The following is a 15,947-nucleotide window of genomic DNA, read 5'->3' on the forward strand; positions in this document are numbered from 1 at the left end:
GAAGCCACTGCGCTGCGCGATTCCAACATCAACTTCCTCACTCTTAACTCGAGTACTTAATACCACTTATCCTCAAATTGATACATTCATGTTGTACTTACAATCTGGTCATGTTTTCTGTGATTGTTTCCGGCACAGTTGTCAGGTTCCGATGGGTGCAGTTTCCATAAAATTGGTTCATTGTTTTGTCGTTTTTACTTTGCTTCCAACAACAGCAGATATCGGGGCAAATTTGTCCGTCACATTTCCTCGTGTTCGATCCGGCTCCATAGTTGCTCCATCCAAGAACAAAAAGAAGTAACAAGATATAAACTTTTGTATTTTCCTGAGCCATCGTTCACTTCCAAAACTAAATTCAGTTCGATTGAAAACAAATGCCTGAGAAAATGACTATCTGCGAGTATTCCTTCGCAGCCCGTGCGTAACGATGTTGATCCTTAATCATTTGTGTCTGTGCTTTACCGTGAGTGTCCTTCTCATGCACGTGTTTTCCATACCGACTGTTTACTATTCATTAATATTGGACTTTCCCACTCGCTAAAAGGGGTGTCTTATTCTACAGATATTCGACTATCGAAATTTAATTGTCAAGATAGGGTTTGCATGTAAAAAAAAGTATTGTATTTATACTTTAGAATAAGAATTAACTGTTGCAGTTGTTGAAATATCCGAAAAATCACAATATTTCATTCCTTAGCATGAGCGTTGGGGTGGGTTAGTTACCCTTTTTGATATTGTTCGACTCGTCGGTAAACTTACCTTGACAAAATAAAAAAGCAGAGACATGATAGATTTGACGCATGCGCAGATCACTTTTACGTAGAAGCCGATGCACCTGTTGTAACCACAATGGGTACATTTCAAATTCCACGAAATGTTCCGATATCGTTCGACTTTCGGCCTTCAACTTCGTCAGAGTAGTTCAGCAGCCCTCACCTTCTCTGGATGTCTACGTTTAACTTTACCCAACGGCGATGCAAATTTTTCAGATTTTTTTTTATTTACTTTAATTTCTAAAAGCCTCTTAAAAGGAAAGACGATTTGTATCACAATGAAAGACATGTTTATTGCTGGGTCCAAGGAACAAATTGACAAGTGGGGTTAGGTGCCTGGACATGTATTAAAGGATAAATGAATGTTCATGGTTGCTAAAAAAAACAAAAATAAGATAAAATATTTGTGGCATTTTCCCAAAACAGAAATTTATGCACAAATCAAAGCAATCAAATAGGAGAGTCGATGATGTCACTCACTAATTCGTTTGCATTGTGTTGTTTACATTATACAATATTTCAAATTTTACAGATTTGGGGATTAGAACCTTCTTGATTTAATCACAAAACGGGAAAACAATGGTATTTCAAAGTGTCCACGGATAAATACAAATTTGTTCCACGTGACAACGAGAAGACATATAAAATATTTCATATTTCATATAAAAAAAATGCGAACAGAAAGAACGAGTGGGTAATATCATCGATCCCCTGAGCGAAAGCTTGTAATATCGTGAATTTCTTATTCAGCATCCGATTTTTATTTAAAGATAATCAGTATTTATCTTTTTTATCTTTTACTTTCTTTTTATTGAAATCAACTTTGTTTGTTGTGGTGACCTTGAAGAGCGGGATTATTCAATATCATTCAGATCATTCAAGAAACTTCAAACTGCGGATTCCTGATCGGTCCACGCTAGCTCAAACAACGATCAACTGACAGTAATTTGTCACTCTCTTTGTCAGCGAGTTGATTACCAATCTATCCTAGTATAAGTCGCACGATGGCGTGGTTCGCTACGACTTGCAATATTGTTTTGTTTCTAGTCGATAGATGGCGCTCTTTATTATTCTCAACCAGAGCCATAAATAGATAGAGTTCAGCCATCCCGGGGCCCATAACCCAAAGCTTAGCAATGATCGTAGAACATTTTTCTACGGTTGATTGCATTGACTGCAACGTCCAATCAATCGTAAAAATCAAGCGTTAGAGTAATTGCCTATTTTTGTGTTAAGGGACCCTGGTTTCACTGGATTGTCAAGGTACCCCCAACATCTTGACTTGTTAAGATTTACCTTCAGGACATAGAACAATATGCTTCTATTGACAATGTCTCTTCTGAGATGAAACATATCAACATCGGAGTGACCCAAGGTTCTGTGTTAGGCCCGTCAGGTTTTTTTTTTTATAAATGATTTACGGCGTGCTAGGAATATCCTACACTTTATATTTGACAGATGGTACAAACTTGTTTTTGTCTGGGGATCATATAAATTATTTAACTTCAACAATGAATTCAGAATTGAAAAGAAAATAAATGAGTGGTTTCCTGCCAATAAATTCAAATTGAATGTTGACAAGACATGTTGTATGATATTTCAACCTAAAAATAAGAACATTTCATCTGATAATTTTATTCAAAGTAGTAAAATTCCTGTGGTTAATTCTACGAGATTTTTGGATGTAGTCATAGACAACAAACTGACTTGGAAAGATCGCATAAATTATATATCTTGTAAAACATCTAAATCCATTGGTGCAATAAACAGATTTTAAAAAAATAATTCCATTGAACGTACTTCTAATGATATATCAATCAATTGTCTGGCCCCACATCGATTATTGTAATATACTCTAGGTTAATTGTGCAAAGGTCCATTTAAGCCGAATAATCGTTTTACAGAAAAGTGCAATAAGAGTTATTACTAATTCCTCCCCGAGAAATGTATCAGTACAAAACCTTTGTTCAAAAAACTTAATTTACTATCAATCATCATGATCATTATAAACAACTATCGAATTGCTAATTTCATGTACTTGTTTCTTCACATTTCTCTTCCCTCTTTTAATGATGATTTATTTGTGAAAAACAAATATGTTAGTAATTACATTACCAGACAGTCTGACCAATTTTATATGCCTAATTTCAAATATAATTTCTCACGAACTGCAATCGAATATGTGGGACCCACTCTCGGGAATTGTTTATCCAACTATCTTAAATCTCTTATAATTCGTGAATTGTTCCTTAAGTCGTTTTGTTATTTGCTTTTTGTGTTTTTACCAAGGTTAGTGCTGTTTTTTACACATATTTTCTGTTTACAACCATTTGTGATTTGCCTTTGATAGGCCGTTGGCCTTTGTTAGATTCCACACATTTGTATTCTCTGTATTGTGTGTGATCTCATGTATTATATACCTTTTTTTTACTACTACCACTACTTCTACTACTACTACTACTACTACTACTACTACTACTACTACTACTACTACTACTACTACTACTACTACTACTACTACTACTACTACTACTACTACTACTACTACCACTACTACCACTACTACCACTACTACCACTACTACCACTACTACTACTACTACCACTACTACTACTACTACTACTACTACTACTACTTCTACTACTACTACTACTACTACTACTACCACCACTACTACCACTACTACTACTACTACTACCACTACTACCACTACTACTACTACTTCTACTACTACTACTACTACTACCCCTACTACCACTACTACTACTTCTACTACTACCACTACTACCACTACTTCTACTACTACTACTACTTCTACTTCTTCTACTACTACTTCTACTACTATTACTACTACTACTACTGTTTCGTGAACAAAAAAAAATGGGGGGCTTATTCGGTAGAAAGAATATTTGCACCATCTACGTCCGCATTTCGCTTGGTGTTTTGAGTCTGTTCAGAAAATAGTAAATTTCACTAGATTAACCTACATGTTTGGCACGGATGAAACGCCCTTCCACTTAAAATCAAATTATCATCAATCTTCACGTTAAATGATACACAATCTAAAAGTAGTCGTAGTAGTAGCAGTAGTAATAGTAGTAGTAGTAGTATCAGTGGCGGACCGTGACCCGGAGGGGAAAAAACATTGGAGGGACACTGTATTGTTTGTGAACAATGCTGTGCCCCTCCAATGCTTTGTCTCCTCCGGGTCACGGTCAGCCACTGAGTAGTAGTAGCAGCAGTAGTAGTAGTTGTACAGTAGTTGTAAAGGTATTACAGCAGTTTTCGACGTTGCAGTGCTAGTACTATTATTTGTCAGGTAATAATTCTTGTTGTTGAATATTGTAATTCAAAATTTAAAAAATAAATTTCTTCTTCTTCATCGCTATCATCATCATCATCATCATCAACACTACCATCATCATAATCGTTACCACTACCACCATCATCATCGTCACCATAATTAACGTCACCATCATCATCAGCATCATCACTATCATCATCATCATCACTATCATCATCATCACTATCATCATCACTATCATCACCATCTCCATCACCATCATCATCATCATCACCATCTCCATCATCATCATCATCATCACCATCTCCATCATCATCATCATCATCACTAACATCATCATCATCACTATCATCATCTACATCACTATCATCATCGTCATCACCGTATCATCATCACCGTATCGACATCCTTATTTTTTCATAAAAATACCATTGTGATTGTCTCATCACCACCATCACCATTATAATTACCATCATCAAATCGTTGTCATAATTATTATTATTATCAGCATACTTTTTAAAGTTAATGTATACGCATTCAACAAGTTGTTGAGGTATCAGAAATAAAGGCATAGAAAGCATTCCGCGAAAGGAGTCGTCGGGATTTTTTCAATCCGATAAAAATGTGCTTCATCCAACATCTTTCTTAGGATTACTCTAAAAAGGACATTCACTGAGCTTCCTTTGCCAAACCGGGAATTAAAAGACACTTAATTTTTTAACTATATGATAATAATAATAATCATGATGATGATAATATTTATAGTAAAAATTATATCAACAATAATTTTAAAAATAATAATAACTATTATTAGCATTATCATGACAATAATGATAATACTACAAATAATAATAATATAATGTTCCAATATCAGATGCTCATTTATCATGTGAATGAGCCTTATTATCAAATTAAATAGGCTTTAAATTACAGTTCATTTTTATATCACAAAATAATTCCCGATGACCATAATGACACAGACAAACAAAGACTTGAAGGAGCTTTGATGGTAGTGAAATAAAGCATTTTAATTATTTTGTTTTTATCATCAGTGACTGAAAGTTCTCAAGGGAGATGCTAGAAAACTTCGAGGGTATTTTAAAGAAACAATGCACCAGCTGATTAGTTACGACATAATAGATGAAAGCATTATAATTCAATAAGATATTGTTATAGTGTTTAGATGATACTTACGTCAATAAATATCAATTTAACAATTTAAGTTCAAATTTATAATTTTCTGCGTTTAAAGAAACTAATTTAGGAAGTCAGGAACCTTCCAATGGATTTGCAAACTAATTGTTCATTGGGGAAGCTTTACAACTCACGCATTAGCTCTCCTAAGTACAAATAGATAATATTTAAACGGTAATATTCATCGATATAATTAATAGAAAACGGGTGAATCGGTCGAAATAGATTTACATAATTGTCAATAAAAAGTTGTGCGAGTAAATCTATTTTTAGACATCTAACATAGTCATATGAAGCGTGGAATCTAATAAATAAATAAATATACTATTTACAAACATACTGCAATGCAGAGAATGATAGGTGTATTTAACAAGAGCTGTATATTCAATATTTACATACAAATCATTTTTGTTTTATTAATTGCACAGAGCCCCCAACGTCAGGTCACAAACATACACCCTGGATCTTATCAGTATTAACGCAATAGTTATAATGGGTACGCAATGCCATCACATCCCAAAAAAAGGGTTGCTAAAGAAACAATTGTTAGGTCAAGGAGCAGGGGCGGATCCAGGATTATCCAGGGAGGGGGCATTAAAAAAAAACATTAGCAGGCGGAAATAAGGGTCTTCACCCCCATTGGTGGTGATTTATACAAGAGCTAAGTCGACAAGCAAAAAAAAAAAGAATTCACTTGCGGATGCATGACATTTTACGTAACAAATATTTTTATGGCTCTCAAAATTGGGAGGGGAGGGGGCACGTGCGTCACGCCTTGATCCACCACTGTTAAGGAGTGTTTGTATAGATGTCATTGCCCCATTCCCTAAATTCATTTATATTTGGAGTATACGAGTAATAATTCTAACCATTTTTATACTTTCTTTTTTTTCTTTTTGATAAAACAACAACAATGTCAATATAACAAATGTTTCTGACTCTCAATACGATAAATTAAACATGGTGTATCATTTTTTACTTTGCAACAATTATTAATGATTTCATAACCAAAATTTGATTAAACCATATAAAGAAATGTTCAACTGTGAATTTGAATGTTGAATTTGACAGTATGTATATTCAGAATTTACAGTATTAACTAACAAACAACAATTTAATATTTTTTAAGAATATATATATAACGTATTTTAGGTCAAATAGTTTCATGTGACAAAAGCAATTGGAATGATATGGGTAAATTTCAAAGCATTTCGATTTGGTAAGTGATCTTTCTCTTATATCTACGCCTTTAAAGTTTAGAATACTTGAAATCCTTTTGCTGCATAGTAGATTTAGGTAAAAGCAATAAATAAACTTAGACCTATAACACCGTTTATTGAAATTTCCCATGATATTATTTCTTCAATAATGATCTTCAAATATGATTGCTTACAATACACATCCTATATTGGTGAGAATGTGTCCAATCGACTAAATGGTCAAAAGCACACAAATATTATGACAGGTACTTACCAAAAGGTTGGTTGAATTGACAGAGGTTTTACCGGTTGGACGCATTTCACCAACATTAGATATTATGCCCAATTAGTAGTGGTAAAATAACAAAGATCCTTTTCGGGGATCCGCTGCATGAAAGTAACCATTATGGTAACTTTGCCATCTAATGGTAACTTGCATGGAATCCTTGAATTTCATTGGTTGTTGATCAGCGTTACAATGGTACACTCTTAAAACAAATCAGTCAAATTGACTAGACCAGTAGTCAGCTGGGAGCAACTGATATGGCAATCACTGATAGTCACATTTCTGACATATAATTCTAGTCAGACAAAACTCTGTACTAGTAAAATATGACTAGAAAATAGCCAAATACGACTAGAATAACAGTGGCACCCAGATGACCCTATTAACTAGTCATTTTTGTGTGGTTACCATTGGATGACAAAGTAATAGCAACTTGTATGCAACGGGGCTCTGACTTTGCGGAAAAAATAAATTTCTAGGATCTATTCAGATGAATACAAATGCAAGTAGTTTATGTTCCAGAGAGATAAAGCCAAAACTAGTAAGAAACGCGGGCTATTGACAAGAAAGAGTTACGCCATAATTCTGTCTTCATTTTAGCAGAATCCTAACCATATTTCGGTGGCGCATGATGAAATACCTCCCCTTTGACCTAAACTGGTTTGCGATGGCCCACATCAATGCTAAATTAGCACTAGTAAAATCATCGTAAATTGGGCAGGAAGTTGGGCTGGTTTATGGCTGTTTTAAAACCAGGCAGATTTTTATTGATTTGAATGGGGCTATTGGCATTTTGAGTCCCGGTAATGTCCAATTCCCACCAAATTCGAAAAGAGAATATTTTCCACCATGCTCCACCAAAACATGATATCAAAGAACGGCTGAAATGAAGAAAAAAAAAAGTATGCTGTGACGTCATGGCTCCAGTACTTTATACGTCCGAATTCCATGGCCTATTTTGGTGCTGTGAGTCAGAATTGAGTCCGAGTTTATTGGCTGGGTGGAGAAATGCTGGGCGTGGTGGCTTCTGCAGACATTGTAGAGACCCCTCAAATCTCGAAAACGAGCCACGGAGCAAGAGAGAGTGGGAATGCATGAAAGTTGAGAGAAAAAGAAATGGGATGGAGACCGGAAGTTATAAAAAGAGAGGAGGAGAGGGCGATTGTAAAGAGAAAGGCAGAGGCGGTCATGGAAAATACGGAAAGGAGGAAGGCTGGAACCTGTAACAAAATAGAAGAAAAGAAAATATCGTTTTTTAAAACTAATGTACTAGTTTCATTCAATTGAGTACATGTACATTGGTTTATTTTCACCATGGAAACATGCAGAAGTTAGTTCATTCAATGTATTCAAATCTGAAAAATATGAACAAAATATCTTTTTCTAATTGCCTTTCATTGCGTAATGGTTTGCATATTACCATCAATATTATACAGCTGTTGGACACCCCTTTGTCTAAGCATTGTTGAAAAGATACAGATAGTTCGTTGTCAATTTTTTGTGTAGGGACCATGTTGGAGGTTGAACAAATTACTGAATTGAAATGAATTACACCTCTGATATTTGCACTAGGTGATTTAACACCAACCCAGAATCTATATATGTCCACACCAGAGAAGTATTGAAACAACATCAGTTTGGAATGCAAACGATGCTGTTTTAATACTAATTGGTGTTGTATAAACACCTATCTGGTGTTAGACCAAAACGAAACTGGTGTTGTTTAACACTTCTCTGGTGTGGACAGATATAGATTCCGGACTGGTGTTAAATTAACACCATAGTTTTTGCAGTTTGAGGGAGGCACTGTTTAAAGATTAAAGGGAGGGGGGGGCATGGATGAGGGGAAAGATCCCTATTGGAAAGAACACAGTTTCCCACAGTGTGTTGTACAGCGTGTTCACAGTGTGGAACACGATGTGAAATCACCTTCACACTATTAAATGTGAGCATGTTAAACATAGTTGACCATGTGAACACGCTTGCTGCATGTGAACAGTCACACTGTCGAGGAGTCCACAGTGTGAAAATATCTTAACATTGTTGAACTTGAGCATGTTAACAGTGTGTATCACATATTAAAATAGTCGGCCATGTGAACACGCTATGAACAGTCACACTGTCTAGGTGGTGTCCACAGTGAGTGTGAATCATGTGTTCACATAGTCCACTATGTGAACACACTGCGACCACACTGTAACACTTTGTTCTTTCCAGCGGGGATTTTAAACAAATTCAACTGAACCGCAACTTACGAGCCAGGACAAAAACAAGGTGTGATAACTACAGATGGCGCTGTTGAATTTACTCTGTCTCTGCCTCGTTCATTTCAACGTCATCGACCGATCTTCGCCTCTTTCCGGGTCCGTTCAGACCAAAAAGATGGGCGTTACTATTTCTTAGAAGAGCAGCTACTCGGTTCCTGGCCACTGTATTTGACAAACATCCGGCAAAACTATCACAACCTCTTGATCTCTTGCTTCTAAAAAGTGAACAAGAAAATATGAAGCATGTGAATATTGTAGGCAATGTTGTATCCAATCACATAGTACAATGAAAACGCTTATTACAACTATATACAACGTTGTTTACTAAACGAGCCTTTCAGTAATGTTTTTACTGTTTAAACCACCGTGCTTAATTCATTGAGAATGAAGTATTGAAAATCAAACTTTGTAGAATAGCCTTAAAATGGACATATTGAAGCTTTCCGATATGAACTCATCGGAGTAAGTGACTAGAGAGCCAGAGCGAACTTTGCGGAATAAGATTTTATAAGCCTTTGTTTAAACTGTTTTAATGAAAGGTTCATAAAACAGTGTTAACTTTTAAACAGCTTGTTTTTACTGTGTACCAACAATAATTCTCGGAGCATTTTACATTAACCTTCGTTCCTACCACTACTTGGTCAAACTGTCATATGAGCCATTACTGAGCTCCAATGATCTAATTTCCACTTTGTCAAATGAAAATTCGGTCGATAAACAATTCAGCTTACCATACATAATCAGTGAACTAAAACCTCGTGGATATTACACGACGCGACTAATATGCTAAATGAAAAGATCTCAAATCAAGTACCATAAAGTCCGTTCCTTTATAATTATGTATGCAATGTGTAATTCCTAGCGTATATTGAACAATATAATACTGTATATGACGATAAATTGCCAATTCGTCTAATGTCAACTCGTCCACTCATCACATGGTCTACCACGATTTGGTCTAATGCCAGTCCGTCCATCAACTTTTGGTTTAACAACCATTTGGTCCAATATTAACTTCGTCTAATCGTCAGTTCGTCTATGACCATTTCGTTTCACAAGCAATTTGTCCAATACCCATTTTTTTCATTCATTTCGCCCAATTAACATTTTAGTCCAAATAAATCAAATGATAACTGGACTCAATGGCTAATGGACCAATTGGTTGTTAGACGAAATGGTGAGTGGACGAAATAGCAAATAGATGTGGATAGTGGACGAAATGATGGTAAACCAAATGATGGTAGAGGTGGATATAAATAACAGTTAAAAATATATACGAATGCCAAAAGTCGTCAGCATTTTAGCATTTGAGATAGATACACTGTATCATCATCATTCATATGATGATAAAATACTATGTCCATTGAGTTATGAAAATAGACCTATATGGCTAAGAACGATCCGTTTGCCTTTCTATGTGAAAAGTGTTGGCGCCCTCTACGCTCAAACGAAATGACTGGATGAGATACGTACCCTTCTTGCCTAAGTGGTCCGTCTTCGTATAGCTGGAGAAGATCTAGAATGTCTTGTCTTGAGAGACTTTCTCTGAAAATAAAAGCATTAAATGGTAACTTTGGTAATACCAACAACAACAATGTTAAAAATAATGAGACTTATAATGCTGGTGATGGTAAAACTACTATTTAGAAGTTATTATATTGTAATTTACTTTGTATGTACATTCTAACCTGCCTTGTACCAATATAGCTTCATGGACCTGGTTTCGCTTGTTACTCTTTCATTGTTTCACTTTGTTCATTTTGTATACTGCTTTTCTTTGAAATAAAGAAATGATTACAATCAATGATAAAGGCGATATTATCGATACGTGATAACAATAATTACGATGATGATGATGCTTATAATGATAATAATATTAATAAAAATAATAATAATAATAATAATGAGACTTGTAAAGCGCCAAATCCACTCTGTAGAGTGCTCAAGGCACATAAAGAGCTAAGAGTTAAATAGCAAAGTTTTTAGAAGATTTTTGAAAGTTTCGACAGAGGTACATTTTTTTATGTCTTCAGGAAGGCTATTCTACAAAGTGGGGCATGCAAAAGCAAATGATCTTTCCCCCCAAGTTTTTGAAACTTTCGGAATAACAAGTAAGCCAGAGGTGGATGAGCGCAAAGATCTGCCTGGTCTGTAGTGATTGGTAAATGATGATGATTGGTAAATAATGATAATAATAATAATAACACAAATTATAATGGTAATGATACTAATGATGATCAAAATCATGATGGTGATTATGATGATGATGATGATGATTAAGGTGATCCTTGTTTATGAAGAATTTGGTTGCAAAAGGGGTAAGATCCACGGTGGACCATTCCCAGAAAAATCTTTTTTTTTAATTCTCCAATATTTCAATATTCGTATGAGAAACTAAATTGTCGTGATGTACTACCCTATCATTCAAACATAAAATTTGATATAAAAGAATTATATATGTCTTCAATGCTTTTTAATGTATTTTGTTAATTATCACTGTGGATCTAACCCTTTTTTGCAAACAAACTGAAATAAAATAAATCCATGTCGAATAAAAAAGTGATTTTGCTTTGCCACTTTTATTCACGTTTTAATGTTAATTTCATTTTTTTAATCAGAGCGACTAAAAATCTATAGGTTTTGCGACAAAAAAAATAAAATTGATGAGATAATGGATCTCAACCCTCTTGACAAATGAGCTATTCAGAAAAGTTTGGTTGCAAAAGGGATTGGATCCACTCCAAGAAAATCATTTTTTTTTCTGCAAATTGCAATATAGTATATTCGAAACTTAATTGCATAATACCCCACCATGTGAACATAAAATTGGATATAAAAAAAATCTACCTGTCTTCATATTCTTTTAAATGTTCTTTTCCAAAAAAATGGATCTCCCTTTTGCAACAAAACAAAAATGGATCTAACCCCTTCTGAAAAAAATTCTTTGTCATTTTTGTTCACTTTTTAATGAGAAATTCAACTTTTCTTTGGTATCATCTTATAGAGCTACTAAATGTCTATACACTGAGACCAACAAAAAAAATCATATTTGATGAAAAATAGATCTAACTCCTTTTGCAACTGGGTTCTTCAAACACTCTTCATGCAAATGAGTTGCAGTGGAGTGATCTTTAAAACCTACTTTTGTATTTCGAACTTTCGCAAAATATCTCCAATTATTTCATTTTAGTTTCGTAAATCTTTAAAGCATTTGTTAAAAAAACGATTCAGCTTTCAGAATTTAATTCAATTCCGGAAGCAAAACCTTACAAAACCCACCAATATCTGAAATTGCATGGTAAACACGGACCGCAGGAAACGGACAGACGTCGGTTTCCCCAAGATAAATCGGGATAAAAACTTGACACAATACCAAACATGCCAAGTAATGCACAGTCACACTATCGATACCGATTTCAAATCTACCGATAATATGCTATCCGTAATAGCGTAATAGATGTGATCGATGTTGAGTCGGGTTTCTTGGTGCGACGTGGCACAAGGCAATCGATGTTTACCATGAAACCATCAGTTATATTGAATGGAACATCTTCAGATTGGTGTAGTCGGTCTCAAACTTGGTCACGAGCAAACAGTTGACCACTTTCGTTATTGAAATGGGTAATAGTATTAGTCCATATGCTATCATTCGAAACAGGGAATATAATTACAAGAAATTAATCACTACGATGAGATGTCAGCAGCTAGCTGGATAATGCAAAAGAAACAGTATTCAGATCAATCGAAAAAAATATGTAATTTGCCGATGCAGATATTTCTAACGAGAGCAAGTTTGGTTTTTTTTGCGAGATGTCCCTGAGTTAGTCTGTAAGTGCACAGCAAAAACTTTGGTGTTAATCGGTGTACATAGAGGACCACACCTGTTATTTTACACCGGTGTTAAATTGGTGGTGTTAGTTTTACACCTATAGGTGTTATTACAACACCGTTTGTTGTTACATTTACACCCTTTGGTGTTATGTTTAATCTCTAGGGTGTAATTTTTTAACACCTCAGGGTGTGGTCCTCTATTAACACCAATTGGTGTCAGTTTTAACACCGCAGTTTTTACAGTGTGTGATGCCAGTTCTTACTCAAGAAAAAACGAAAAAGTTTATGACTTTCATTTAGACTTTTAAAAGTCTATGGTAGCCTAATGTAAACTCTTGCTTACGGAGGTGATAGACTTCAAGGTATCCAACGGTTAGAAATTAGTTTTATATTTTTACCTCAAATTGAATATCAAATTACGAAACAAACTGTTATATCCATTGTTTGTACTATCTGAAGAGTTGTTTAATTATTCTATGGTGGGAGTATGTAATTGATTGATAGAAGTTTATATTAGGAATTTGTGGCCCGTTTTCTACACCATTTAAACGTTGATCTATTAAATTAGTGTTTTAAATAGCTAAATGTGACATAATTATTTAGTAGAAGTATAGTAGTATAGTATAGTTTATTCAAACCAAAATCAAACACATTCATAGTAATGGTATAAAGCAAGACATCAAATATTTGATTAGGTTTGGGACCCCAGTGAAGCACAGCTTGTTAACAGGGCCCCTGTAGCGATGAATAACATATCTACAATAAGTATAACTAACGTACAATGATGAACAATGTTATAACTTATAACTAACTACAAACAACCCCCCCCCCCCTTCAGCTATACACACATACACGCACACACACACCAACACATCACACCCCCCACACACACACACACTCACACGCACGCATGGACATGTCATTCATGGCTAACTCCTCTTGACTCATGTACATGTAGTACCTGATAGCAATCTGTCAAAAAGGCGTTTTTTACATAACATTTTAAATCGAGATAGAGTCGAGCTTTTAATTATATCATTGGGTAAACCATTCCATTCTTTAACACAGACTATTTTAAATGATTTCAATTATTGATAACTTTTTGAAAATAGTACGAGCTTTAATCATGTTAATGTTGAGTGAGTCATCACATTTGCATTCTGATCAAGGGTGTTTTCATAAATAACAGTTTGTAAAGTTACAAATTCAATTTAGTGCGCTTTGTGTCTGATGAAAAGGCGCTATATAAATGAAATGTATTATTCTTTTACTATCATTTTTCACCTTTAAAGCAGGGGAAATGACACAATAAACCCACGAAGCATATTTTACCCTTCCCCCGCCCGAATAAAAAAACACTTTCGGCTTTCCATGGTTTAAGTGATGGTGTCTCGCCATAGGCGGCGGAAGCGGGGGGGCGGACCCTTCCCTTCTAAAATTGATGTTGATATCCTTTTTTTTTTTGCTTGTCAGTTTTATTTCCTGCGTCACCCCCTTACTTCAGGTGAATCCCCTCCCCTAAACAGTTGGTTGATAACCTTTTTTTTACTTGTCCAATTATTTACCTGTGTCCATCCCAGAATTTTAGGTGGACCCCCCCCCCCTCCCCTAATTTAGCTTCCGCTGCCAATGTTTCTCGCTACATTTTCCTCACCTGTTAGGTAACACTGCCGCTCTGGTCGTTTGGTATAATATACAGCATACCGTTAAAGTGACAATTACGGTGGTTTTCATGATGATGGTGTCTGTGAAGATAAAAGCAAATTGGAAAAAGAAAATTAAAGAAAACCGTCGTCGGCACTTCTAGTTAATACAAACATGTAACATGATTATATCGCCCGAGGCTGTCAGAACTTTGAGAAAAGATTAGCATGAATATTACGAGCATCATGATCATAAACGATCCATTTGACGAGGCATTTTGATGGTCTATAGGCCTATAAATTTGGTTTATTTGTTTGCTTCCGGTAAGCATTGTAATACATAATGCACCGACAAAAAGAGTAGAAATAAAGTAGAAAATCTAATGCTTTCTACCGTAGATGTGAAAGTACTGAAGAAAATAACACAATTCAAAATGATTATCAAACTAATTAAAATCAAAATCACAATTTATGCGTACATGTATATACGTCTGCAAACACAACCCCAAAAACATGCAAACACACACACTCACATTCTAAAGCAAACATACACACATTCAAAGGCAAGCACACACATTTTTGTGTAAAGAACATACATGTATCATTATTCTATTGTCCAGCATTATGATTATTTTTGTTAATTGCTTCATTATCATATTACTCTTATATCTATGCATTGATCTTACAGCATAAACAGGCGGGCTGAAATCATTAAAAAAATATATACAGATTTTTAATGTAATATGTTATTATGGTTTTGTCTAGAAGCTTATGTTTCGTACTTGAGTTAATGCATATCATTGTATGGTATAAGACGTTTATCTGTTAATCTGTCATTTAACATTTAAATCTAGATTGTTATAGTTGGTAACTATCATGATATGGGATGTGATAACCATACGATCAGGCAAAGTACACACAACCTCATGCACGCGTACCTTGTGCGATACCAGATCAATTAACATGCGTTAGCATTGTCATAATAGACTGATCTTTACTTAACAGATGACTGTTCTCCTAAGAAATCTACATTACCCTCGTGACCTCAGAATTCAATTACATGGGATGTCCCAACGCAAGAGACCCTATTTTAACATTTTAGAATTGTGTCACCCCATGCGCGTAATGCGTGTAGTCGGGCGAATAAATGGATAAGTTTGAGATTATCACGGGACGAGATTGATTGCTCGTATGAAACTCGTCATAAAACAAAGAAAAATCGTGAATATGAGTGATGAAGGTGGATTTGCTGAGTTTGAATAGCTTTTTAATGCTGTCCGTAACCATACTTTGGGAATAGATATTATAGTGCATTCGAAGTATTTTGAAATTTCATGTTGTCATTTTCCCATAAAAATATACCCTCTTTTCTCTCGGTAGGAAGAAATTCGTCTCTCCATCCCCTCTCGCTATGTATATTTATATGTGTGTGTGAGGGTGTGTGTGAGGG

General features: G+C 35.1%; 1 long non-coding RNA gene across 1 annotated transcript; it reads right to left on the bottom strand.

Moving 5' to 3' along the window:
* Positions 1–7,827: 7,827 nt before the first annotated feature.
* Positions 7,828–14,594, bottom strand: LOC121421681. Its single transcript, XR_005971021.1, has 4 exons — positions 14,509–14,594; positions 10,497–10,568; positions 9,012–9,238; positions 7,828–7,976 (listed from the first exon to the last, which is right to left on the bottom strand). It is a non-coding gene; the product is annotated as an uncharacterized LOC121421681 (long non-coding RNA).
* Between the last annotated feature and the right edge of the window lie 1,353 nt (positions 14,595–15,947).

This window comes from Lytechinus variegatus, chromosome 9 (genome assembly GCF_018143015.1).
Source record: "Lytechinus variegatus isolate NC3 chromosome 9, Lvar_3.0, whole genome shotgun sequence".
Classification (NCBI taxonomy): Eukaryota; Metazoa; Echinodermata; class Echinoidea; order Temnopleuroida; family Toxopneustidae; genus Lytechinus; species Lytechinus variegatus.